This window comes from Pseudoliparis swirei, chromosome 6 (assembly GCF_029220125.1).
Source record: "Pseudoliparis swirei isolate HS2019 ecotype Mariana Trench chromosome 6, NWPU_hadal_v1, whole genome shotgun sequence".
Classification (NCBI taxonomy): Eukaryota; Metazoa; Chordata; class Actinopteri; order Perciformes; family Liparidae; genus Pseudoliparis; species Pseudoliparis swirei.
In genome coordinates this window covers 7,403,147-7,430,319 of record NC_079393.1, presented here as the reverse complement: position 1 = coordinate 7,430,319, position 27,173 = coordinate 7,403,147, and the positions used below count along the sequence as shown (strand labels likewise).

General features: G+C 44.4%; 1 long non-coding RNA gene across 1 annotated transcript; it reads right to left on the bottom strand.

Annotated features, from left to right (window-relative positions):
* Positions 1-2,513: 2,513 nt before the first annotated feature.
* LOC130195165 (uncharacterized) lies at positions 2,514-24,699 on the bottom strand. The gene is made up of 3 exons (XR_008832026.1): positions 24,516-24,699; positions 18,488-18,531; positions 2,514-2,855 (listed from the first exon to the last, which is right to left on the bottom strand). It is a non-coding gene; the product is annotated as an uncharacterized LOC130195165 (long non-coding RNA).
* Between the last annotated feature and the right edge of the window lie 2,474 nt (positions 24,700-27,173).

Genomic DNA, 27,173 nt, shown 5'->3' with positions numbered 1-27,173 from the left:
TTGACATTTTTTGCGATGACTACATTTTTCTTTTTTTTCTCTTCTCCCCCCTCCTCCCCTCCCCCCCTCTTATTGCCTTTTAATGTCTTTTGTCTGCAGTTGGCACCTGTCCCAGAAAGAGCTCCGGGCTCTCGGCGCACCGACTCGTTCTCCTCTCGTCGGCGAGAGAGCGAGTGGAGAGAGAGAGAGAGAACAGACACAAGGGAGTACGGAGAGAGAGAGAGAGGACATAGTGGGAGAGACGGGGGAGAGACGGAGGAGGTACGTCGTGCGGGTCGCCCCCCCCCCCCCGCACACACCCTCCGAAGAAGGTCTTTAAAACGCCGATGGGGTCCCGCGCTCCATTCTCGGTGCTCGTCATCCACAGTGGTCATCTGGACCACGAGCGCCAACCCCCCCGTAGGAAATGGCGCCCCAACAGTCCAGGTGGAACAAGGCCCCCCCCCCCCCCCCATCACATGGCGAACACACACACACACACACCGCCATCATTGACGAGTTTCCATCCAGAGGAAAAGAGAGAAACTAAATAAATACCGCCATTAACCCGTTCGGCGGAGACGGGGGGGGGGGAATAGGAAGACGCCGTATATTTCAAGAGAGAACCGACGACAAAGGAACGGAAGAAACAACGGCGCACCCCAAAAAATCCATAGCAATGCGCCAAAAAGTGAGAAAAAGGCCCCGAAAAAAAGCAACTTGTTGCCAGGTCTGTGCAGCGCGTTGGAGGCAGAGGGTTAACATCCAGCGAGTGGCGAGTGGAAAAAAAAGAGAAGCTCCGTCTCTGGAAGGGCGGGCGGCGGGGAGGCCCCGACGGTAGAAATAGCAGCAGACTTTTCTTTTTTTTCCTCCTCCTCCTTTTTTTCTCTTCTTCTTCTCCTTCTTTTCTTTTTTTTCTTCTTTCCCCCCTCGCAGAGAGAGCTTAAGTCTCCCCCTCGCGTGTGGCTGGAGCAGAAAGAGGGGAGCGAGTGGAACGGAGAGAGAAAAAGAAGAGAGAGAGAGAGAGCGTGGGGAGAGAGAGCGAGAGAGAGAGAGAGGAGGAGACACAGGGAAGGGGAGAAATGCCCCGCTGATGATGAAATAGGAGGTGCGGCAGAGGGCGCGAACCAGTCACTTTTTCATCACATGTCCAACGCGGCGAGGAACTGTATTTGCACCGGAGGAGGAGGGAGGAAGGGAGGGGGGCAGAGGGAGAGAGAGAGAGAGAGAGAGAGAGAGAGTGGGAGGGGAGGGTGAAAAGCACTAAATGTGGGAGGGGTGGAGGAGGATGAATGACACACAAATCCACTCCTCCGGCAGTGCGCAGACGCAGTGCGCACACTCGCACGCCATACTGGGAATATATATATATATATATATATATATATATGTGTATATATATATACGCTCCACGGTGCCTCTTATCAACTGGTGAAAAGAAAAGGAGAGAATGGACCTCCCCGCTGAAGGATTGTTGAAATATGCAGCGCGTTTGAGAGCCGGTTGAATTATTAAGCTCGTCTCATACTGTAGTGGGGCTCTTCTCGCCCGGAACACACACACACACACACACACACACACACACACTCTCTCTCCGAGTGCATTAACTATTTAGCATGCCACAATGACTGGCGTGAATGCATTGCATAGACCAGGCACACACACACACACAGGAAAAGAAAAGATAAGCTTCCACAGTGTTTATTTCAGTAACGTGGCGAGGAACGCGGGGGCTAGGACCCTCCTCCTCCTCCTCCTCCTCCTCCTCGCCCCGGGCGCTGCAGCTGAACCCTCGCAGCTATTTTGGCACAAAGTCAAAAGGCTGATAAGCATTTTTGGGTGAGACTTCGCTGCTTTTCCTCGAGGAAAAACAGCTGCCACTCGCCCGGTAAAAGAAAACGCATTCAACAGTTGAGAGAACATTTCGAGAACACCTCCCCCCCCCACCCCTACACACACACACACACACACACACACACACAGTCCCCAGAGATGCTCATTTGTCTTGGTTCAAATAGAGGAGGGGTAAAAACAGAAAAATAAAATGGGTCCAAACAAATCGGCGCGCTGATGTCCGCGAGGAGGAAGCACGCCGGAGGGAGAGGCCGGAGCGGCGTGGCCGCCTCCACCATCTTAGATTGTATTGATTATGCTCCGCTGTGTAACGTCTGTCTCTCTCTCTCGCACACACGCTCGCTCTCTTTCTGTCCCTCCCTCCCTCCCTCCCTCCCACACACACACTCACTCACTTCCCCCCCCCCCCCCTGCCTCTGTTCTGCCACCTTCTCCACTCGGCGACCATCATTTTGGGCTTTTTTCTCTCCTTCTTTTCTCCGTTAGCGGCAGATTACTGTCACGCTGTTGTGCGACGACTTCCTGCCTCTCTTTCGGCTCCGGTTTTTCTTCGAGGAGAAGAAGGAAAAAAAGTGCTAAAAAAGCAAGAGCTCGTGGCTCCGGCTCCCCCCCCCCCCACACACACACCCCTCCTCCACCCCTCTCGGCCTTGAACTGCAGGAGCTCTGTGAAGGAAAGAAAAAAGGAGGAAGGAGATGTGTAAAGTGTGACTGTTACTGAGGAACCTTTTTTGGTTGGATTTCTGCTTTAAAAACTGCTGTGATTTGAAAGAGAGAGAGAGAGAGAAAAGAAAAGGTGGGGGTTAAACTTTTCTTACTTTTACTCTGATATAAAACCCCCTCTCTGTTGGTTTTGGAGGGCACTGCGATCCTAGCGGGGGCTTCCAGCTCACACACAGGATTTGGAGAACATGGCCGCCGCGGCTTCAGGCAGCGCGGTTAGCGAGGGCTGCTTTTCACGCCGCCCCGTCACACTCGCCGCCGGGCTCTCAGCGGATTCTCCTCGGGAAACTATTCTCCATTCTATAAAATAAACAAAACAACTAAACAACAGGTGGCAAAACACAGACGACGTGACGACGTGACACTAAACCCGGGCCGCGTTGCAATCCCTCCCCCCCCGGCGTTGGCACGAGAGCTGCAGAACCCTGGGAGGAGCAGCTGCACGTCACATCTCGCCATGCATTTTAACCAATTGAAGGAACACACACACACACACACACACACACACACACACACACACACACACACACACACACACACACACACACACACACACACACACACACACACACACACACACACACACACACACACACACACACACACAGATGACTTCATTACGGATTCAATGTACGAAGCTGTAATACGTCTGCATGTTCAGAGACTTTGGGGTATAATGTGGAGTTTAAAAAACACAATATATTTATATATATTAGCCATCAGGGCAATAAACGTAGAGCTGCTGTTCAGAGATAGATAGATAGATAGATATATACTTTATTAATCCCCAAGGGGAAATTTGTCATAACAGTAGCAGCACCAATAAACCAAACACACAAGAATACAAATTAAAAAAATTAAAAAATATATAAAATATAAAAAACAGGGATGAAAGATATAGAAGCATACAAAGCAAAATATAGGCACGCCGCGTGTGTGTTGATGCTTCATCGGGTGCGATATTGCACTTTGCATGAAGTTCATTTGAGGACAGCGTGTTGGGAGCGTGCCAGCTCTCACCACGCCGCTCCTCGGCATGTCGTCTCTGTTGCGTCAGCCTTTTGATCTCACGGGCACAAGCGATGAGATTTTCTGGCAACCACGGAGGACTTTACGACACACAAAAAACCGGTTTCCAATGAAATGCATTGTTGGAATTTTTACTCTTAATAATAATTTTTTTTAAATTAAATTATCGATTAAGATTTTTATTTTTTTTGCACATACTTTTAAGTAGAGAGAAGCATCAGCGTCTCCTCTGCAGCCCGTGGCTGCGTCATCGGGAGAATCGATTTTACGATGTGAAACAAAATGGCAGAAGGCGCCATGTTCCGAACTCCGCCCGACATGTTTCACTCTAATTCTTTAAAAAAATAAAACCTCTTGAAACTCAAAGTATTTGTATCGATTTTCAGCTGATTGTTGAAGTTGGTAATATGGAAACGTATCGGTCTTATAAAAAGCCCATTAAGATTATTAAACGGATGGAAAATAAATATGATCAACACGGTTGAAAGACACACATTAAATTAGCAATATAAATCCTGTGCATGCGGGTCCGACCTGTTTAAAATTATAATTATATTTAATCAGCCTCACACTGATTTTTAGTGTCAGTCCCGGGTAAAACACTCCGGTGCAGGAAGTTCAGATGAGGGCACGGGACGGGGAGGACACTTTAATACGGACGCTTTCTTTTATGCGGCTACAGGAAGCAGCGAGGGAAAAGCCGGAAGGAATATGAATTTGCAGTGGGAGGGGGGCGGGATCTGCAAAAACAAACAATATTTTGCACTCAGTCATCACCAAGGCAGTAGGAGGGCGAGAGAGAGAGAGAGAGAGGGGTGATTCTGGGCCCGATCGGCGACCTCCACTACATCCGCATCCTAAAAAACACACGTATATATTCTCATGGCCTTATTCAAGATGCTAAGATGGTACTTTTGTAGTTCGACTATGCTGAGGAAATGTTACTTCCTGTATTCTTGTTGTTCTTAGTTTGTACTCTAGGTTGAAATGCACTTATTGTAAGTCGCTTTGGATAAAAGCGTCTGCTAAATGACGTGTAATGTAACCGCACACAGATATGTCCCCGCGCCGCGTGGGGAGGAGTTCATCCTCTCCGGGAGCAGGAGCAGGGTCTACGAGGTGGTCTTGCTTAAGCCCCCGCACGTGTCTAAACAACTTCTCCATTACACCCGAGACCTCTGAGGGCACTCCCCATCGAGCGGGGGGAACAAAGGCCGCGACCCCGAGGTCAAAAGCGTGACACGGGAGGCCGAGCGGGCCCATTGAATGCGGCGCCGCTGTTTGCTTTGAGAAGGTAAAGATTACTAACACATTAACGAATGCCGATTAGGGGGTGATCCCTCATGGGACAGAGGTCCCAGGGCAGCACGTCGCATCTTATTAACACAGGCTGAACTTTGACCCCCACCAGTCACCTCGGGCAGCCGACTGTGACGACCACTTTCTGCTCTCTCCGTTTGACACGAGACACACACACACACAGCAAGGTGCAGCACAGCTTGAGAAAATAATTGTTGTCGAGACAAGCGTGGATAAATTATAATATATACGATCAGCAGTCACGTTCCACTTGTAGAAGTATGCAATCGATCCTGAACATGATCCAAAACAAATAAATAAAGCGGCGAATGAAAATGATTTCGAGGCCTTCGGGAGCACATGTTCTACAGGAGTTCATAAAATGGGAGCGCACGCAGGAAAGTTGTCATCACAAAATGGTCGACGCAAGACATGCGCAGTGTCGATGTTCCGGATCGGTTGATGAAAAGCGAGAATGGGACGACTTCTGCAGAAAAGTCTCTCGGCCACGTTTGTTGAAATATAACTTCTGCATCAGCAGAGACGTCCTGAGCTTATTCAACCCCACCTGTCCAGCCAGAGCCAGACAATAATACTCTAATATTATGAGACGTAATTCACCCGTCTTCAAATTGACTGCTCGTGATCACTTGCGATGGTTTCTCCACAATTCAAATAGCAAGGAAATATTAATTTAATGTCAGGATTGGTAGATTTTCCAAAAGGGTAAAAATGTGAGTTTGTGCAAGGAATCTAAAAATACATTTTAATTACACCACTTTTTCCCAAAAGTTGTCTTCTCATGTATAATTTGCAAACACTTTATTGCGATTGAGCACTTATTTGACGATACGCAATTTAATAATATATTTGAAAACAACACATCTGTGTAATAATAATGGAATATATTTAGTTTATCTTAGAAAATAAATAAAGTAATGTTGAATTTGCTATTGCAACACACTGCTTTCTCTGTTGGGGCTGGCTTCAAAATAAATAAGAATAAGATTAGCATCAATGCTTAACTGGCAATATATAAATATGTATATAATGGGGAAATAATTTCAGTTAAATTATTATTTGTCTTCTTTATAGAATCTTGTTTTGTATAAGAGGGCATTTATTATCAAAAAACAAATGTTGAGTATACTGATTAATTTTCACAAATATTCTTTAAAGTATTAACTCTATCCATCCATTTCTTACCATTTTAATTAATTTAGTTTCTGCGAAAAAATATGAACTTTAGCACAAATACAATACACACACATATGATACACAGATGATCTCCCCAAATAATTGAGTCCAATAAAAGCTATATTTTATAGTTCCCTGGGCAGAAATACATGTTGAAACTTAATCAGGCTTGTGTAAATGTGTGCTTGACAAAAAGGTGGTTCGGCTTCATCAACTTTCCAAAGTTTGCGGTTATTAAAAGTAAAACCGATGTGTTCAATTTCCTAAAATAAACTTTGGAGTTTGCATATGTAATATCACCATTAGCATTCTGATTTGGATTCAGATTAATAAAGTGTGGTATAATGATTATGAATCTAATTCAAGGCAAAATCTATTTGCAATTTTTTTAAATATGGCAACAATTATTTCAAAATCACTCGCATGCTCGTGAATGCGTCTCTGAATGCTCTCGACTTTTCCTCAAACACTTTACAAGTGTGCACTTCTGTACTCTCCTAATCTCAAAGCGCAAAGCATGAGCACCCATTCATAATTTTTTGTTTTTAATCCTCCTGCTTTCATATTCAACACATCAAAAGTACCCGAATCAGCAATAATCTAAACAAATAGGAAGGTCATGTGCGCTGCGTCGATTCATTTTGACAATAAAGAGACGTGAATTATCAAGGAGTCGACTCACCTCGCTGCTTCTCACGCGACTCGGGAAGAAGAAGAGAGACAAAGAGAAAAGGAGTCAGGGAGAGTTTCTCCTGGGAAGAAGCTGGAAAATTATGGACCTATTCGATATCAGACCTCAGAGTGGATAACCTATCCGAAGAGGGACGCGCCCTAACTGCAACCAACAACTTCTTCTGGCAGCCCTTCAACACTCAAACACATTGTCCTGGAGCAGGGCAGCTCCGAACCGCAGGGCAATTTATACTCACGAAATAAACATCTCGCAGTATTAATAATGGTATTAAAATGTTAAATACCTCATAACATTGCATTCAAGGCAAATTAATGGTGTTTTTGTTTATGACATTTGCTCATCAAACTTTAAATCTGTTACGGTGATCTAAAAAGAAAGAGTTCCTTTACTCATCTGAGATAGAAATAGGGATAATCCTCAGGGATATTTTATCATTATTATTATTATCCTATTTAATATTATTCTCTCATTATGTAGGGGAATTGCATAAATATTTAAAACTTTTGTTTGTTTCATCCTGTAACGTTACAAAAACAAATAATTAACCCTTGGTACACGGACCTAACCTCAAGATCACATATTTCAGTAGTCAAAATTATATTCTCACAAAAGTATACCCAATAAACTAAAATGAACATGTGAGATGAGATGAAGTGCAATATAGACTAATTTGATTTTACAATATCACTTATTCTTCATATTAATCCATCACTCGACCAATGTAAATTGTTACAAATTCAATCAATTGTATAATTTACAAAATTATAATTTCAGCAACATAAATAATGGGTATAAAGTGGTGTTGCCCAAACGATAAAATCATGAATCGAGTTAACGGAGGTACCGGGACAAATTCTCATAAATCAATGACCCGCATTAATGAGAAAAAAAAAGAAAAAGCAAATGATCTTTTCCTGTCCACTTGACTAGCCAGTGCAGGGCTTCTAAATACTCAACCCCCACACACACACACACACACACACACACACACACACACACACACACACACACACACACACACACACACACACACACACACACACACACACACACACACACACACACACACACACACACACACACACACACACACACACACACACACACACACACACACACACACACTACCAAGGGCTGCTAATACCTACATTATACAGCCTTGGCCATTTTGTTTTATTCTTCCGAGACATGAAGCCAGCAGCGCACAAGGCTGCAAGGAGGCCGACGCTCGACAAGCACCGTGCGTCAGAAGATGGAACAGTGTGTTCCATCTTCTGACGCGCACTCCCCGCCCTCACTCCACTGCAGTGGTTCTCAGACTTCAAAAACAATGTAAATAAAGTTGTGCAAAAATAACCTAATATATGGCAAATAGCTTATTGTGGCTGCAATTAAACTGTGTTGCACTAGATGTCTTTACAAGATATTAACAACAAGTGCAACCTGTGAAAAACTCAACAAGTTTAAATATTTGTCAATGAAAGAGTTTTACACTAAATATCTTTAAAAAATTAGTGCAGATATGTGTGAGCCATCAAGTTCTATCAGTATTATTTCAAATGCACTCAAATTCTCAAAAGAATCAATATTCTTGATCAAGTCTCCTGTCCCACTTCTCCAGCTTCAGAGAAATCTGGTCTGCAGCTGAGGAAGACGCTGCTCTCTGCCTTGAAGACGAAGATTGAATTCATTCAGCTTTCCAAATATGTCACTGAGGTAGGCCAATTTCACCAGAAATGATTCATCCAGAAACTTTGTAATTATAATTGAATGAATAAATTTGACTCCAAAAAGTATATACACATGTGTAACATTACAAAGATACAATAAATGATAAACTGAGTGCACCTCTTCTTTGAAGAATAATTTCTTTATGGATAATAAGTGTACAATTTCAATTGTGTTGTAATAAGTACTGTCCTGTAGGACACATGTCATCATATGGCGGATGTTTAAATCGATCGCGCAAGTGTGACCTGTTAACGGCGTAACCGTAACGTAAATATTTACACGTACTTTTGTAATATGTGAAGTTCTCCGCACTGCGCCTCACCTGGAATACCTCGGCGCCCCATTGAGGGTCGCGCCCCACAGATTGAGAACCACTGCTCTACTGGGAAGAGGGAAAACATGCATCGAATATGCTTTATGCATTTCATAAACATAATGCCTGAGCATTATTCTCTCTCTCTCTCTCTCTCTCTCTCTCTCTCTCTCTCTCTCTCTCTCTCTCTCTCTCTCTCTCTCTCTCTCTCTCTCTCTCTCTCTCTCTCTCTCTCTCTCTCTCTCTCTCCTGATACATTAAAAGTTAGCTGAGTCCCTAAATATATATTATCATTAGCAGCGATGTCATAAAACAATCTAGATCACCGCTTCTCACTTCCTGCACAATAAGATAAATTAAAATTAAAATAACAGCATATTTTTAAAGGGCGACACACACAGTAATGTTATTGATATGAAAGGACAAACACACTTATTCATAACGGAATATCACTGACGATAGGTGGATCTTTCAAATGACAGTCAAATATAATTAAAAGATATGGTGCAAACTTTACTTGAAATTGGAAGCGGCAGTGTGCGTGCATTGCACATGTTTTCCACATTGGTATATGTATTACTTACGTCTGTTAGATGGATGGATACATATATCCATTATTCATCCTCAGGGGGGAAATCTGTTTGTATTGCTTGTGAAGCAGTGGTCATTACCGTACATGTGAAGCTTTAACAGGACGGTTGTTATGGAGGTAAGAATCGAACGTTAATGTAGCAGCACACTACGAAGATAGAGTGGAGTAATGTGGACACGAGGAGGGAATGAAGTCACTCTCTCCCTGTGTGTGTGTGTGTGTGTGTTGTTATAAGAGCTTCTCCTTGCTACGTTGACATAGGCCGGCCACGCATGCTTTTAATGCATGCGAGTGCAAGTGAGTTCACGTGAGTGCATGTGAGCGTGGTTCGCTCACTGCCACCGCTTACAGCTAATGGTGGACGGTAGACGGAGTGTAGTCTTCTGACCACTCAAAGCACTTTAACACTGCATGACATCATTCACCCATTCACAGGTTGACGGGAGGAGCGACCACGCAGAGGTGCCACCTGCCCACCGAGACTCAAACCAACCTCCGATTGAAGGACGGCCGAGCGAGCTCCGCGGTTAGCGCTGCTGAAAGCCGCCATGTTGAGAGCCGTGAGAGGCAATCGAAATGCTCCCATTCTCGTATGTTGCACTTTTTAGTGTTTAGTTCATAAAGTAAATCCGTTTGTATTGATAGTGTACACTGGCATGGAGGAGCGTGGTCATCTGAGGACATCCTACTAAAGGTTTGTTTCTATAAATCTACTCTGAAGCGTATGAAGGTGTCTTTTATGTATTCCTGTGTGTTCACTGTGCGCTTTATGTTTTTCTCTCTACGGTAGCTACAGTTAGCTTCTGCTCCCACAGGTAATAATAGATATACTGGGCTACAGAAAATGAATATGCACTCACACATTGTTAAAGGCCTCTCATTTCTTTCATATGGAAATGTGAAAAAACGTTTTGACTGGTTATGTTCATTCTCATTATAATCAATATTTCCCATCATTTGTTACTGGTAGCAAGCTCCTTTATTCCTCAGGAGTTATGGCTACAGAGTTGCTTTGTATGTGAAGTGTGATCCAAATGATGTTGTTATGATGTTTATTGTCATTATAATCAATATTTCCCATAATTTGTTAGAGCTAGCGAGCTGCTTTGTTCTTCATGATTAAGGCTACGCACATCAAAGAACCACAGGGTGAACATAAAGTTGATTGGTGCTAACTCCCCCCCCCCTTTCTTTCGTCTCCGGCGTAAGACGACACTCTGTGCCGACTAGATGGCGCATAACAAGTCTCCGGTCAGCCCATCGTCGTCATCGTCATAATGAAAAGGTGCGGACAGCGCGCCAGAGACCCGCGATATGACAGCCGCTGACCTCTCACACCAGCTTAGAGAGGCACGGGGTCACGCAGAGGACACGGCGGTCGGAGGGAGAAGTCAATCTCATCCTTCCGTTCCGCCGCGGGGCCGTGTGCAGCGACGGCACGATGAGCTACAGGGCTCTCCAAAACCCACACTCCTTTTGGCTGGGAGCAAGGCATCAGGGGTCGTGTGCGTTTCAAAGGAACTGCTGAGGAAAGCGCTTTTTCGTGTGTGTGGCAGCAACACCGTGCACTTGACAGTGTGTGTGTGTGTGTGTTAGCCGGCCTCTGTCTTTGCTCCGTCCCCACCCTCGCTCAATATCCCTCAACACCAATATCTGTCATCTTCAGGAGCCAAAGTGGCTCGCGTCCCGCCTCGGTCACGGCTCTCGTACGCTTACTCCCGCCGCCGTTATCGCCGCACGTGACGAATACCTGCGGCTCTGCCGAGTGGCGTCGGGGCCGCGAGGTTGAAAAGGCAGGAGGCAACCGAAATGAGGAGGAGAGAGAAAGGCATCGGCCCTCGGGAGGTGTGGTGGAGGGCGTAGAGGGGTGGGGGTGTGGGGGGTAACCTGGCACAGAACCAACCACTAATGCCCCTTTAAATGTCAGAGACTGCAGCAGAAAGGCAGACGGCAAGAGCGAAAGCACATTCATATTTCAGCACGGCAGATGCTATAATGCGTTGGTGCCTCACACTGAGTGCACACGAGGACACCAGGAGAGAGGAGGAGAGACCTCGGACATGGAGGGGGGGGGGTAAAGGGGATTTTGCAGCAGTGATGGAAGCAGCCCCATGTGACGGTTGTCTCTATTCGACCAAGTTCAGAGTGGATCTGTCTTACTCACCCCCTCTCTCTCTCTCTCCAGATGAAAATCTGGCGAGGGCGGGGGTCGGAGGACGGGGTTGAGTCTGGTGTTGGGGGTGGGGTTGGCTTGCTCGAGAGAGAGAGAGAGAGAGAGAGTGATCTTTTTTTTCTCCAGAGGGGTGAAAGGCGGACGGTCATGTGTGCAGAGCTCATGACAAAAGGCCCTTTTATGTGCAGCAAATGCAGATAGAGGAGGCTCCTTTGTGCACAGATGGAGATCCCATGCCTGGGTCTGCCTGCGGCGGAGAGGGGAAGGGAGGGAGGAGAGGAGAGGAGAGGAGAGAAGGGTGTCGGCGAAGAGAAGGGAGGGGAGGGGTGCCTCTGGCACTGAGTGCCATCACTGTGTCTGGTGGGGGGAGGGGGCACGTAAAAGGAGAACCAAGCCACCCTGGTCCTGCCAGGTTCATATGAGGGAGGGGCCGCGGGGCTCGGCTTAGAGGAGACCGAAACTGGTAAGCCCATCGCGGGATTCCCAGAAGGAGCTGCATCGAGTGTCTAACAAGTGGACCGGGGTCAGATATTGTTTGCAAAATAACCCGTGGTGTTTGCTATGACAACCGTGGTTTTCCATGTGCAGTGCCAGCGAGTTTATACAATGACAGGAAATCACGTCAAATTTATCCGATACTAAACTCAGGATTACAGGGTTAGAGGAGCTTAACCTACTTTTTTGAATGCCAACTAACGCAAGCTACCAAACGAAGGTACGCACCACTCGACTATCGGGTACCGTGAATGATCGAGGTGAAAACATGACGTACGACTTCGAGTTCAGCTTCAAATGGATTCGCTCGCCGCGGTCGGCGACGCTATTATCTCGGCGCAGTCGCTCTGACCCTTGCGCGGCCTCGGCCGTGCCCGTAATCCATCAATCTGCGGATAAGGCCGTCGGCCGAATGTTGAAAGTGTCTCTTTTTCGATGCTGGTGCCACCTCTCCCCCGAGAGACAAGGTGACTCCCACTGACAGCCGGGAAGACGTCACATCCTTTCAGCGGCCTCCTCCCACTGACCAGGAAATATTAACACTACCCCCACACACACACACACACACACACGACGGTCACGTTAACCTCCCAACACATACACTACCGTTCAAAAGTTTGGGGTCATTTAGAAATGTCTTTATTTTTCAAAGAAAAGCATTGTTTTTTCAATAAAGATAACATTAATCAAAAATACACACTGTACATTGTTAATGTGGTAAATGACTATTCTAGGTGGAAACGTCTGGTTTCTAATGAAATATCTCCAGAGGTGTATAGAGGCCCATTTCCATCAACTATCACTCCAGTGTTCTAATGGTACATTGTGTTTGCTAATCGCCTTAGAAGACTAATATCTGATTAGAAAACCCTTGTGCAATTATGTTAGCACAGCTGAAAACAGTTATGCTGTTATACAACTGGCCTTCCTTTGAGCTTGAAGTTTGTAGAACAAAATTAATACTTCAAATATTAATCATTATTTCTAACCTTGTCAATGTCTTGACTATATTTTATATTCATTTGATAAATAAAAGTGTGATTTTTCATGGAAGACACGAAATTGTCTGGGTGACCCCAAACTTTTGAACGGTAGTGTAAGCCCCGAGACGCTGATGCACTCGCGCGGAGCTGAGACGAGTTGTGAATATTCAACTGTGGGAAAGCGGAAGACGTTAGAAGTTACGAAGACGTTTTCTTATAGCGATCTGCCTGGAGACGCATCAGGCAACGCGCCCGGCGGTTAATGAGTTCATGTTTGCGAGCCGGTGAGGTCATCGTCTCACGGGGGTAAGCTTGCATGCAACGATGCAACCCTGGAGTTGGCGGTACAAGGTCAAGGTGTTCAAGGTTACCTCATGAGAACTGGAAGCGAAACAAATGAATCACACAGAAATGTGGTTTCCCATGCAAGGTCGAGGAACACGAAAAGATTAAACCAAGAAAAAAAATGACGACACCGATTCTTAAATATGTGATCGTGCCTTGAAATTAACGTTATGGGATCACCATCCAAATAAAATTGTACAGACTTGTATTTCCCACGATCAAATATATTGTCTTGACACAAACCTGATTTCGAGCCACTGAATATAGCACATGTATGCAAAATAGTGTCAATAAATGAATTTTTAAAAAAGAATTAAAAAAATTAAATAGTGTATTTCTTCAGACTGCAGCACACGTTGTTACACTGTGCAAGTTAACTTCACTTGTTAAGCTACCAACAGCGATATTGGGATATCTTTCCCTCTCTATGTTTGAGTGTGAGCTCATTGTTTAATATGACAAGTATTATTCTAAATAAACTAAGAAAAGAAAAAAGTGACCTTGATTAGGCATTTCTTTAGCTCCCTTTACTCTTCTCCTGCCTCAGTCAAATGTCCCGGTATAAATTACTTATGTTGCCCGTTTAACGTTCAGACAGAGTGATATGTATAATTTGATTAAACACATATTTGGTTAATATTGTCTTTTCCCTCTGGGGGTTAATTAACAAAAAGTTAATATTGGAAGCTGTTACCAATGTTGCTAACGGGGTGTTCATTATGCCCGTTAGCATTCGAACAGGAAAATATTCTTATAATATTCTAGATATTAACATAATGTTATTTGAATGAATCCTGGAAATGTAACATATTTAGATATTGCTCAATTCTGCACAGCCAGACATTATTTCAGCCAATTTATTTTTGTTTTGTTAGCCAAACTGTCAATAAAGTATAAAACCGTGAGCCGCCAATCCCAATAACAGAGCTAACGCAAGTTACACTGTGCTAACATTACACCAGTGAATCATTCACTTATGTTTAACAGACACTGGGAGAGGACTCCAAAAGGATTCCCAAGTTGTTTGTGCTATAATAGTCACGTAAATAGCAACAACAGGTTAGCCACAACAACAGCTACATTCTCATTGCTCGGAGTTTGTTTTCAGGTCTCAGTTAATGCAGCCTTGAGAGCCTTCAAACTCATTTATAACCTACATTTTTGATAAAACAAGGTTTTATGATTTGATCCGTAGGCTAACACTCTGGATAAAGTTCAAATATGTGTCTGCATGAGCGGATCTTTATTGATTTCAATAATATCTGTAAAAAATACACAGGGAAAAAGATTTTACATCTATCAAGTATTGTGATTTTTGCTTATTTCCATTTAAACTTGTGTTATGACTCGTGAACACCTGTCTTTCTCCCTCTCACACACACACACACTAGCAAACAAACCTGGTTGCGAGCCCAACTCGGTAGACTGAGGCTAATTAAAGTAATTAAATGTTTTTGTCTGAGTCCTGTCTTGGTTTGCCGGCTGTGGCCTAACCCACGCCCGGCCCGCCTGCAGTCCGCCTGCCAGGAGACCAGGAATGAAAGGCTGGCACTTACCCTCCTCTCCTCTATCTGATCCCTTGTTGCTACCCTAGATGCCAACAAAGGTATTTCTGCCCACTAATCAACTGACGGGGCGAGGGAGAGAAAAATGGAGGCATGCTTATCTGCGATAGAAAGGGCAACAGGGATTAAAGTCCCGACTATCTAATATCAAAATTAAATGAAGACATACAGCCAATAAATATGGAGGACTTAAAATGACTTAAGTATAAATAAATAAATAAATGCATGAATAAATACAATAATAAATAAATGCTTAAATAAATGTATAAATAAATACAGGAATAAATAAATAAATGTATAAATACAGAAATAAATACAGAAATTAATAAATATAAGTTATAACTCAACAGGACATCATTAAATAAATGTATTTCTACATTTCTGTATTTCTTCATTTATTTATATCTCTATTTATGTGTCCACACGTATTTCTTCATTTATTTATGTGTGACATTTATGTGTCCGTATATTCAAATGAGCTGGGGCGGTCCGAACCTCATTGTTGAACAGGATTGGTCAAGTCGGAGAGCAAGACAGAAGCAATCGATCCCTAGCACTTGCACCTTTTTGAGCCAAGTCAGTGGTTTGTATAAAACTATCTCCATTTAATAACATGACTTAAGTGCATTGACTTCTCCTTCACACATTTGATCAGACTATTTCTGACAACAACAAAAAAAGCAGTGTGGGTGAAACCGACCGATGAGAGGATGATGAAGACGGAAACTCTCTTTGGCACCTTGGATATCCGCTTGTCTCAGTCGATCTGTAACATCTTGGAGAGTGGAACAAATGCAAATAGTGCTGACTTGCTCACACCGAAACGAAGAAAAAGGAGAAACAAATAAAAGCTCCTGAAGCCTTTTTTCAAATGAACTCACTCTCACAATGGTGGGGAGCCCAGAGCAGGGTTGAATATATATACGGTCCGGGGCTCTGAATGGCACAATGTGTGAGCGCCACAGAGGGAGCTGTGAAGCGAAGGCTCAGGACCCTCCAGGCCGCCTGCCTCTGTTGTGCCGAGCCTCCGAAGCACATGCCGACCCCCAGGCCCACACGGCGCCACAGGGCCGAGCTCAAAACTCAAATAAGAAAATACAATTTGTAATAATTTTTGGAAATGTAGTGGAAATGTAAACGGGGCGTTTGAAGCCACCGTGAGCTATTTATGTAAAACAGGGCAGCACTATGAAAAACAACAACAGGTGTTCTTAGTATCTCCCTGATGGATTAGTTAGGATTAAAAAATTAACTTTCTGACTTTAAGTCATTAACCGTGAGCTGTATTAAGATCAGTGTATCTTTAAACCCTTCAGCCATGCAACCCGCTGCCCTTGAGCAAGGCATTGGAGCTCCTTTCTGCTTCCTCCTTTCTGCATACAAGCCACAAAACGGGTCGACTGCATGTCAGTGGTTAGCGGGTCCCTCTTTCAATCGGGGGATCGGCAGTTCGATGCCCGCCCTTGGCCACGTGTCCTTGAGCAAGACACTTAACCATGAATTGTTCCCTGTAGCCGTGTCTACAGTGTATGAATGTAACACGATTGTAAGTCGCTTTGGATAAAAGAAAATGAAATGTTATGTCATGTGAAAATTAGAACAAATGTTTTTTTCTCTTGTGACTATTAACACTCCAGGATATTTCCATGTTTGAAAAATGTAAAAATTAGTTTAATTCTGCAACAGTGAGTTAAATAAATGACCATCTTTTAAATAAAGCGAGGAGGAGATCTGATTGGTTACAGTCCGGTGAAACGTTCGCTGTACAGCACCCGGCTTGCCCATGAGGAATGTTTTGGTGATGTCTCTTTAAGAGAAGGCTGCGCCTACAGCTGCGAGAGCTCTCTGCTTTGTTGCTCCTCTTATTTCTTACTTCCCAAACTTCATTTTCAGCCCTTGCAAAAAGATCTTTTTTCAGAGCCTCTCTTCGGACCTCGGCAGGCAATTTCCCCGGCGGCCAAACTTCCCAGCATGCCTTGCGGTGGAGGGCTGGCTCTGTTCACAGAGTTTAACTGTGAAGTTGCTCCGCTCGACATGAGATGCAGCGCAGGCCCAGCTCCGCTCCGGATTACATGAGAAACATGCCGTCGGAGGATCTTTTAACACGCACTCTCGTATTTACAGCTCATAACTTTGCACGGCCTTTCATTATACCAATAGTGAAAATTCCTTCGAGAAACTATTAAAACTTTTAAAGCTTATGATTCAAAAGCTGTGGTTGAACCCCTCTTCCCCCCTCCGGCCCCAAACAGTGGTTATAACTGACATTATAATGTTTAACCGTCTCGCCAAATGTTTGATTCAAACCACTGGAATTAGAAGACATCATTCAATCACACTGCCCGTCGTCTGTTTTCTGGAACAGTTGCATGATCAAAGCAACTTTAATATCCCAAAATCAATGATGCGCAGATATATTGTGTTTAATTATAAAACCATGGAAACAGTTTCAACTCTTTGGACCTGAGTGGATACTGCATCTCGACTGGGTGACATGCAAAGGGACAGTGGAGGCTGCCTGCAGCATCTGGTGGACACCTGTAAGACTGCACGTCTCTGGGGTGGATGAGAGAGGCCAAAGCTCTGGGCCAGAGTGTCCTGACCCCTCAGTGCTCCAGCCTCTTCCACAGACGTTAACATGTGCGGCCATGTGGGGTATTTAATCTGAGCGTTCCATCACAAAATGTAAAAAAAAATAACAATGAGAAGTCAGCGAACGGCAATAAATACATCAAACGGCAATCTGGTGAGCCCGGCATGACCCGGGAAAGTTTAAAGAAGTATAAAAAGGGAGAGAACTGCTTCTGGATGTGACTCGGGTCTTAAAAACATTGTGGATATCGCCACGTGTTTATTAAAGTTATGAGTTGACATGTAACACAGCAGATTTATGTATCGATACACGTAAAGAAACAGTGGACAAGTAAATTAACATCTGTAAAATATAACGCCGTCAAACAGACGAGGGGAAAAAAGAACATGGTCCATCTGTATGTTCAATTTGTATGGAGAGCTTTTTTTTCTTTTACTTGAAGCCATAGTTTCTGTGTTATTTCTCTTTATTGCAAGTTATCTTATTATTTTATATCTTAAACTGCCTCTGTTGTTACCTTCGCATTGAAAATGCGGAAGGTTATGTTTTGATCGCCGCGTATTTATTTATTTATTTGTATGCGTGTTACTCGCATAACACAAAAAGTATTACACCGAATTGCATGAGATTTGTTGGGATGATTGGTTATTATCCGGGGACCATTTGATTAGATTTTGGGATCAATTGGGTCAAAGGTCAAGGTCATGAAAAGGTCAAAATCTTCTTTTTACCATAGCACGGTCAATATGTATCCAATTGGCATGCAACTAATGCCAACATTTTCATAATTCAATGCCCAATATTGTGATATACGAAGGTATGCGCTCTACCGAGTGCCCATTCTAGTTTTGTATGTTACAAAAAGCGCACAATGTTATATTTCCCAGACGTTCATGTTACTTCTATACGCACACAGTACTCACAGCGATGGCTTCAGGGCCGGTTTTCTCTCTCTTCGTTGGCGGATCTGTCGGGTGAGCAGAAAAAAGACACGCCATTGTCAGTGTGTGTGGAATAAAAAAAAAGGAGAAGATGAATTGTGTCTTGCTGACTAAATCTTAAACTCTCAAAAGACAAAGAAAACGGTTCACCATGTGTTTCAGCTCCAGCACTTTGGACGTGTATCCAGTGCACGATTGGCCCCTTTCATTTATGAGAGCTAATCACTTCACGTGGACCAGATCACAAAGGGATCGTCACTGACACCAGAGCAATTACGTTGTACATGTCTAATCCCTTACACAGCACTTAGGACACGTTTAAAAGGCCACCGGCGCACACTGCGGAGCTCCCTTAACTGTTAGGGTGCAGCTCGGTCCATTTTTACAGCCACTAGGGCACACGCCTGATTGGTAAGACCAGGGAAAGTAATCCCTGGAGTCAGGCCGCTAAACCTGCTCCGACCCTGTAACCATGGCAGCAGACAGGTAGTGTCTGGGTCACAGGGCAAACACGGCCAGACGTCACCGGCCAGCGGTTAATAACACAAAGAGAAAAATGCACTTACAAAAAACAGCTTCAGGAAGTTGAGCTGACAACTGATACAACCACCACGGAGCGGTCGTGGCTTTCTTTTTTTTTCAACAGTGGAACCGGATTTCCAACACGGCTAAAAGCGGCCTTCACCGCGTATATAGGGATGGGTATCGTTTGGGGTTTTTCCGATACCGGTGCTAAACCGGTACTTTTAAAACAATACCGGTGCCTAAACTGTGCCTGAACCCATACTTAAAAAACGTAGCTACGAGCTATCTTAAACATGTTTATAAAGGCTCATTTATTATTTGTTCGCCTACTTTTATGAATGCAAGATTTGCAATCAACGTTCCGGTACTAATCTGAGTTAACCCTCCTGTTACCTTCACATTCACTAACATATTTTACCCTCGGGGTCAATTTGACCCCAGCAATTAAAACCTCCAGAAAATTATTTGAATTAATATTGTTTCCCAAGTTTAAGTGTGAGGTACTTTATGTTTGTTTGTTGACTACCTAAATAGCCCTTTAAATATATAAAAAAGTTGATATTTACCTTCGCATTGAAAATGCGGAAGGTTATGTTTTGATCGCCGTGTATTTGTATGCGTGCGTGCGTGTTATTCGCATAAGTCAAAAAGTATTAAACCGAATCGCATGAAATTTGGTGGGACGATTGGTTATTATCCGGGGACCATTTGATTAGATTTTGGGATCGATCGGGTCAAAGGTCATGGTCAAGGTCATGAAAAGGTCAACATCTTCTTTTTACCATAGCACGGTCCATTTTTATCCAATTGGCATGCAACTAATGCCAACATTTTCATAATTCAATGCCCAATCTTGTGATATGCGAAGGTATGCGCTCTACCGAGTGCCCGTTCTAGTTCTTATATGTTTGACACAGTGGAAAAACAGCCTGGGGTCAAATTGACCCCAAAGAACACCGACGTTAAACATTGAATGGGGTCAAATTGACCCGAAAGGTAACAGGAGGGTTAAGGCTGCTCTTGTCATTATCGGTTTCCACGTTTTCAGGGGGACCGGTCTCCCCATCGCGCCCGGCCCAGGGTCGGTACCCGACCCTACGCGTACACCACCACGAGTCACAATGACAGGTGAACGGCAACAGGGCCCGGGGAAGGTTGAGGTGGATGGATGGGACATGTAAGGAGGACCCTCATCGCACGTGCCACTACCCCATTAGAAATAAGGTCATACATAACGCTGCGCTGGGTATGAGAAGAAACCGTCCAGTTCCATTATTCCTTTCCCCCCCCCCCCCCCCCCCAATGATGGTCTGGGTCTATCTTGCCCCGTTTGAAAGAAGCACATGATCTGCCCTGGCCTTTTTCTCCATTTACCAGCTCTCCCTCCCTCAGTTGCTATGAGACCCTCCAGCTGAAGCCAAGGCTTCCACAATTCATTACTGGAGGAACAAAAGCCAAAAGCAGTGGACAAAGCGGGGCAGACCAACTCAAACCAGCTCCCACTTAACACACACATCACACCTCCGCGTGCGCTGCTGACATACAAATGGACAATTCAAGACCTCTTCTTTTTTAGCTATGTATTTCTTTTATTTTGTACCAATAGTAAGGGGTGGACGAAGAACACGCTCGTAATGACCAGTGGGAAGTCAACAGGTTGAAGGTTTGCCACATTTTGAGATGGGTTCAGTTTTTTTCTTACAATCTTCACCAGATATTATAATTATCAGCAGCAAAAAAAGGATTTCAGGGAATAAAGTATATATATATATTTTTTAAGGATCTTGTGCCAAAGACTATTGAATAGGCTACTCTCGGCATCACCTGTCTCTGGCCTCGCCAAATCATGAAACGTCTCTTTTCTCTCCAACCAATCAAATCTCCATCTCTGGCTGTTCTCATGCAAAAAAAGAAGGGAGGGGGGGGGAGGCCAATGAGGAATGGTCCTCCTCCTTCCCCTCGTATCCTACTCACACACACACACACACACAAGACAATCACCGTCTGAGAAATGCCAACGGACGAGCAATCAGTCGTTGTAATTAGGCGGGCCGCCATTACCGAGCCCTCATAATTCAGACTGGAGCTGGAGGACATAGGTAGTGAGAGCCCAGCTGCCACGGCCCACCCCTGGCTCACCCAGACCCCAACACAGGCCCCTCCCTCTCCCCTCCCTCTGATGGTAGTGGTGGTGGTGGTGGTGGTGGTGGGGGGGGGGGGGTCAGGCAGACTGCACATTTTTAAAACTCCCTCCCTCCTTCCCCATCTCCATCCCCAAAACCGCTCCCACTGTTTTTCTTTTCACTGCACTGCAGAGTTTTGTTCTCTCCGAACGGCACGTGGGAGAGCGAAGGATACCCTGCGCTGAGAAAATGGCCGTTCCCAAAAAAAAGAAAGGAGGAAGGGCCTCAATCCGAACACATGTAGAACGCCTTTATACAGAGTGGACAAGTGTCATTTTGCCCCCCCACCTTGTCCGTGCAATTATATGTGTAGGAGTGACGCCTGCAGATGGGTATTGCCCCACACTGTTTTAAAGTGTTTTTGGGGATCACTGGATTCACAGTACAGAAACTTCTCTTTGGAATTCACTGGACGGGGAACTATATGGCAGATTTCTTTTTATTTGCACAAGGGCCGCCCGCCGCCGCGCTAGACTCAGAAAAACGGGCTTTGCCTGTCGCGGAGGACCTGAAGCTTTCTTGGCAGTGAAACGGAAGAAGTGCAAGTTCAGCCAAAATAGACAATAAAGCAGAATAGTAGAAACACGCCAAATTTGCTGCAGCAATTCAGTCCAGAGGCTCATTTTTCCAAAATGATTCACACTGGAAAGAAAAGGAAAAAAAGCATTTCCACCGTCCTTAGATGAACTTTACTTTTCTCTGTGTCAGTCACACACTCAATCACACACACACACACATACACACGCGCCGCACATGACCACACGGTCGTCACTGTCGATTCTTTGCCTCGCCGTGGAATTAGGTCATGCACATAAAAACACAGGTGCGCATATAAACATGCACTTGTGCACACACACAAAAAAAATAAAAAATCTCAAAAAACCCAAACAAGAAGAGGCATTTTGCCCGTCCTGTACACTCACAGCTCGTACCATAACAGCAGCAGCACAGTAGAGGAATGAGGGAGGACGGGAGGCTTTTCGCCTCAATCAGCAGTTTCCCGAGGCCGGTTTATTGGCTCGTCTGGCTGCGCGGCCTGACGGCGTTCACCTGTTCCTTCTCCCCCTGCAGGACGGCACTCAACAGTCAGGAAGCCCCAAACTCAAAATCGCCATATTTTTTTCTTCTTCCACCGTCCACAAAAAAAAAAAAAACGACTTGACTGCCTTTCCAACAAAAAAATCCCCCATTTATGTCCAATAAATGCACATAAATGAAGACATACAGCCAATAAACACGGCGACATTATAAAATGCTTTTATCAGCAAAAGTACCTAGTTAAAAAAATAAAATAAAAAAGAATTCTGTGTTGTTGGTGTAACATGAAAGCTTATGAGAGAGCAGCACATATCCACTCATTAAGTCTCACAGTTTGATCTTGCACTGTGCAAACATTATGTGACATAGAAAAGATAATTGCCTTCTGCGTGGTTTTTGGCCGGGAGCTTTTATGCGCTCACAACTATGCCGCTACTGATGATGAATATTTGTGCAGCTGCTGCGCGACAGATAGAATATTAGATCAAAAAGAATGATGGAGTGAAGCAGGCAAAGGAGGCCGAGGACCGAAAAGATACGCGTGGAAGTCGTCGCGTTCGCGGTTGTTTTACCGTCGGGCTAAATCATTATCTTTTTTCCGCGCAGCTATAAACAGACGAGCTCTCCGAGCAATAAAGAGACGGAGAGACGCGCAACATCTGGACAGAGGCTCAGCTCAGACGGCGGGCCGGAATAAGCGAGAATGAGCACGCCGCCGCCGCCGCGTCATATTACGCAACCTTGAACGTTGCTGCAAACGACAAAAATTCGCGATTTACACAAAATGTAGGTAAACAGGAGTATAAAAGAGCAGGTTTTTCCTCAATGTTTGCTCCAGATGTTCCTGAGTCAAGAAAAGCAGCGTTTTCCTGGTTGGGAACGGCAGGTGAGAACTACAGAGCTGCCGAAAGGTCTTTGAGCGAGGAACTCAATCTGTGACCTTTGACCTCCGAGGGTGTTTGATGTGGTACAGGGTTTCAGAGTTCATATATGCTGCCTAGTTTGAGGAGGAAAATAAGGACACAAATTCCACATGTGCCTTGAAAATGTCCGATAGAAGAGGTCGTCGTGATGAAATGTGAGATTTCCAGTCTGTTTACAGACAGCACACAGCGACAGGTCATCACAGGCCAATCGTTTGTTTCCCTTAAACAAACTAGACACAGAAAGGAAAGAAGAAAAAAAAGGATGTCCAACAATTCAAAGCTGCACAAAAGCCGTAATATTATTTTCCAGCTCACACAACGGATGGCGTTTTGTAATATTTTTATTTAACACGACGAAATATACATTCTGTACTTCAAATGTTATTGTAGCACCCGACCCACACGAGATATTACATCTTGTTCTACTAAAGTGTTGTATTAACTTAAGTGTGTACTGTGCGCTGTATTTTTGACAATTATTACCTCGATGTTTTATGTTTTCAATAACTTTAATGAGTCTCTTCCTCTGTAGGTCGTCTCGACCCGATATCCTCGTTTAGATTCGGTAACTCATCTTTCTGTAGTCTTTGGACCTCTCTATGCCACGTGAACATTCTTCAAAATTACTGAACTAATAATGTTGGGTTTCCTCGGTGTTGCATCATCCCTCGTCACATTTATTCTCCGGCATTAATGCAACTCTATCATATTTAAAAAATAATAATACACCAAACTAATAACCATAGTGCCTGATGGGGTTCCTCCCTATGTGCTTTAGCTCTGTTTATGTTTGCCCTCACCAGCTGCATACATTATTACACCAAACATTGACACTGGTCACGTGCTACAGAGGATATAGTCTGACCCTGGAACCTCGTGACGCCTACCGACCAGAAGCTCTGTGTACAAACACCGGAAATAACGCGAAAAGAAGAGAACCACAACCGGAATGAACTTCGCACCACGTGCAAAAAACACTTTTAAACACTAGTATGACATTCTCAAAATAATAGTATTGCATTGTTAGTAGCCTATGATATGTATTTGCAATGCTACACAGAGGGGTTTTATTAGACACTAGTGGGCGAACTACTGTAAAGACACCGCCTATTTATGAATGTAACGACAGTCTAGTCATTAATTTAAACACACAGTCTATTCACTTAGTCTGTAATGTGCCCAAATACATTGTATTTGTCAAATGTAAATATATATATATATATTTTTTTAAACAGACATGTCGTAATGATCATAAATCCCGTTCGGCCTATACATTAATTAATTTAAAAAATAGACTTCATGGAATCCACGCAAAAAGCATGGCAGCAGTGGACTCACCATAATAACGCGCCATGTGCTCGTTGCTTGTCAGCTGCGAGTCTCCTCCTCGCGCGCGCGTCCTCCACGGAGAGCAACAGGCACGCGTGGAAAAACCCGAGTGGCCCAACGAGGCGTCGTTCTCTCCGGCTGAGGAGGAGCTGTGGCTGCCGCACACAATAAACCAGGAAGAAGAAGAAGAAGAAGAAGAAGAAGAAGAAGAAGAAGAAGAAGAAGAAGAAGTGTGCGTGTCAGCGCCGCCAGTTCAAAGATTCTAGAGAGTGATGCTCTGCCGGGTTATAATCTAACGAGGCGCTCTGACGGCTGTCGCTCTGACGGGATTACGCGGAAAAAAAGCTTCCCATCTGGTTCATCCGGTGCGCAGATTGTCCCTGTTACCCCCCCCCCCCCCCTCCCACCCGCACGCGCACACGGCTCCATGGCGCCTCTGACTATACCTCCGTCGTGCGTTTTAATGCTGGGACTGCGAATGATTCAGCTTCAGTGGAGGATTAAAATCACGTGGAGCTGTTTTTTGGGTGGGAGTGTCGAGCTTCATGTAATGGAGTCGCGTTGCCCCCACGGTGCGCGTGCGTGTCATATGATGTGGCCTATATACTTTCTGGCTGCTGGGAGAATGAAAGTTAATATTTGATGCCAGATGACTGATCAATATCACACATCTGCTGTCGTGAAGACGTGATGAACCGACTGACCCACGGGGCATTGTGCAGCAGCCCTTTAAATCCTCTTTCAGTTGGCCATGAAGTGGATTTACTTTGACATGTGTGCAGATCAAAATGTCATTATCATAAAGTCAGCTTGACAATGCAGTGACAAATATTTTTTGGAGGGGAAAAAAAAAAGGCTCCTCTTGCCTGGGTGAGAATATATTTGAATGCATATGCTTTTTAGCAGATGAGCTATCAGAGCACATAGTAAAAATAAAAAGTCAGAAAGCGAAATAATTTAAAAAAACACTCATGAACGATTGCTCTTGTGAGTAAGGCGTGATGTCGTCACAACATATCTCCAAACAGCTGCCGACGTGGTCAACGGCGTGTTGACGAATGACACCAGTCGTACGCTTTAAATCATGTACAATCCCCACTGTGTCTCACCAGTCGGATGCTCACTCTATAGGAGCCAAATCGTGACAGAAAAACTGCAACTCCCCCCCACCAGATCCAGTGAGCTGTGTCCCGAGTGTTTCTCTTAAAACGATTATCTATTTCAGGATAAACAAATTTTTTAACGAGAATGGGCACTCGGTAGAGCGCATACCTTCGTATATCACAAGATTGGGCATTGAATTATGGACATTTTGGCATTAGTTGCATGCCAATTGGATAAAAATTGACCATGCTATGGTAAAAAGAAGATTTTGACCTTTTCATGACCTTGACCTTTGACCCGATTGATCCCAAAATATAATCAAATGGTCCCCGGATAATAACCAATCATCCCACCAAATTTCATGTGATTCAAGAAGATGATGACCTTTTCATGACCTTGACCTTTGACCCGATCGATCCCAAAATCTAATCAAATGGTCCCCGGATAATAACCAATCATCCCACCAAATTTCATGCGATTCCGTTTAATACTTTTTGTGTTATGCGAATAACACGCATACAAATAAATAAATAAATAAATACACGGCGATCAAAACATAACCTTCCGCATTTTCAATGCGAAGGTAAAAAGCTCAAGCAGTGGAGCGCCGAGCATCCTCCGGTATTCTTTGTGCACTTAAGCAGAGAGTTGATCACTCTGCACTCCGTCAGACAGGCCGAGGCCTCAGGGAGGTTTTAATAGGGACTTGAGCCCATCAGTCAGAATAACTCTCACTCTATCTCGACTCGCACCTGTTTGCACGAACGGCTCTGAAATGCCAGACGTGACAGACGGTAAACGCGAGCTTTACCGTCCCGAGGACACGAACCGACCCGGCAGCGTGTTCGGCTCTAACTCCGGGGGCCACTTAGACCGCTTGATACTATCTATTAACGTAAACACCGAGAGCGGCAGCGCCAAGGTCGTTGCCAAAGGAAGTGACATGAAATGTGAGGCAGTCGTGCCTGTTTCCACAAAGGACTTCCTGCCTCTTTATGATATTTGGTACGGCCTATTATTTTAATGCACGGACAAATGATTCAGCTTTTAAGCGCCAGTGATACTTCAGATTTATTTTACGGCGTCCGTAAAAACTGTTTGGATGTTCGCCTGTAATCTATTCTTCCGTTAGGATTCCCATACACTGTTCAGATAAGGGATAGAAGCCCATTGGTGTAGGGGCATCCTAAACACCCTTAAATACTTTGTATCTTTGTATACTTTGTATTTAAGGGTGTTTTAAGATAAGATAAGCTCTATTGATCCTTCAAGACATCAGTTGGCAGGTGGTTGTCAGGCCTTTCATGTGCCTCACCGTGAGGTCGTGAAGACATCAGGTGTCAGGCCGTTGATACGTTGCACCGTGAGGGCGTTCCCTGATGAAACGTGAAGATAAAAAGACCACGGTTTATAGCTCGGAGGTGAATTTGCACATTTATCATCTTTTCAAAGATCATTAGGCAAGTATTATTGTCATTATATTAACCTATATAATGATCACGCCCCACGCACATATGTATTCTGTCCTTGAATGATATTTTCTCCTGGGGGGCATGGCTGCTC